The sequence below is a fragment of the Cupressus sempervirens genome, chromosome 1 (genome assembly GCF_028749045.1).
Source record: "Cupressus sempervirens isolate cs-2001-9-10 chromosome 1, ASM2874904v1, whole genome shotgun sequence".
Taxonomy (NCBI): Eukaryota; Viridiplantae; Streptophyta; class Pinopsida; order Cupressales; family Cupressaceae; genus Cupressus; species Cupressus sempervirens.
This window is the reverse complement of record NC_143118.1, coordinates 861646966-861649132: the sequence shown is the minus strand read 5'-3', so window position 1 is coordinate 861649132 and position 2167 is coordinate 861646966.

The following is a 2167-nucleotide window of genomic DNA, read 5'->3' as shown; positions in this document are numbered from 1 at the left end:
GCCTCTCCAAAAATTGAGTATATGGCCCCCAAAGATTAAATGTGGGTGATAGCCATGAAAGTGCCTCATTGCAAAATTTCTTAGCACTTTGTAAAGCAATATAAAAACTACGAGCTTGCTATGACATGGTTTTCAAAATTTTAATTCTATGGCTCATCATAATCCTAAGGATAGTTGTCCTTTTCTCACCTCCCTATTGAGTAGATTGAGCATCAATACTCATCCTCCTAGGTTCTAATGCTTCCTCTTCTCCCATATCCTCTATTTGTGTTAGGGCCTTAGCTATGTTCCTGGCTGGCTATGATTGATCTTCATGTTCTTCTCTCTATTTTGCAGTAACCACCTGTTTTGCCTATACAATTTTCTCCCTGAGTGATGCAACTTCATTTTCAAGTTCTTGGACCTTGGCCTCAAGCTCTAAAATTCTCTCCTTGTATACATGGCTCTTTCTAAGATCATCTTCATAAAGCTTTCTCACATCGATGCAATCATGTATGGATTTTGAAAGTATGGTCTCCATCTCCTCTATCTTGGCTTCATTCATAAATGAAAAGTGCTTCATGGCTTTAGAAATCTCTCTACCAGAGGTGCCCTATAGATTCCACAAAATCATGTTACCTTGCTCATTTCTCTATACATCCATTAATTTTGTCTTGTTGGATGAAGGAGCCATACTCCAAACTGCCATCTAGGTTTGGTATCAATGTTAAAACCGATTCCTCTTTGTAATCCATCTGCACCAAATGCCTCATATGAAATGGCATTTTCCCACCTCCTTATTTGATCAAGCATGAAAGCTTGTTCCAAGTCCCATCTAGGCACCAATAACATACCACTCCTTTGTACAAGATCTCTAGCCTCTTCTAGAGTCATAACTTCACTTTTAGGATCATAGGCCTATAGCTTTTCCACTAGTTCCAACTTTTGCTCATATGATTCTCCTAGTTTCATCTTTAATACTAGCTCACTCTATTTTATCTTATATAAAGCTCTTGAATTCAACAGATTTGATGAATTCATCATCTTTAAGGAATAGTTGAGCTTGGATGATCCTATCATCCAGCCTTGTTGCTACTAATTCCATATCAGTGAGTGTATTCTTAGTTGCATTTATTTTTTCTTGGAAGTAATTTTGTCTTAAGTCAAAAAAATACTAACTATTCCTAGGTAAAATTTGCAGTGTCCTCTATTTCACCTCATTAGGGATATGGACAATCTTCTATCTCTTATTTCCCTTTGCGACCCATGATGCTTTAGGGACATCATCTTCTTCTATTTCTAGGGTCACATTAGGTTCAGAGCTATCAAGCCGAACCCTCTCTTCTTCTCCCATTGGCCCTTTAGGAATCTTTGCCATAATCTCAGCATGGTTAGTGACCATCTCCTTGATCCTTTGAGGATAGGAGATATCCACGTAAAATCCAAAAAATTGGGAATCTTCTCTTTTCATCTCTCTCTCTCTCTCCACCCTCAAGACATCATCTAGCTTTGCTAGCCTATCGACTACCTCACCCTCTACAACTATGTTTGGAATGACATATTCATGGGTTAATTTATTGCTGCTAGGTAGTACATAATTTCCCATTTCTTTAAGGGTGACCCTCATCCAATTGTCAAGGTCATACATTCTATAGGGACTAGTTGGTAAATTGTAATGATGGAGGTAAGAATGAATTTGATCTAGGGCTTCTTTCCCAATTGTAAAATCCCCAACCCTAAAACACCTACACAAGAAAGTGCCCTTATGTACTTTGGGTCCTAGATACTCCCTATTGGCCATAAACAATTTCCATATGAATTCAATTATACCCAATCTAGGAGGAATAAATTTTGGTAATATGTGGCGTGGTTGAGGACAACCGTAAACTCTCATCCAAGAAAAGTTTAGGAATAAGAAAATGTCCCCCTAGTTATGGTTTAATCTTTTCCCCTCAGGAAGCAAGGTTGGTCTCAAAAGGCCTTTTAAAATCTTAGGTGCCCTAAAGTAATCTAGATTTAACATTCTCATTATTACAATACTAAAATTATTAAAGAATGAAATAGAATTAGAAAAATGAAAATTGCTATCCCATACCTATGTCCACAAATGAACTAGTATATCTCCATTAGCATCAGAAGTATGGTCAATGAAATCAAAACTTATATACCCTACATTCTTCTAGAGGAT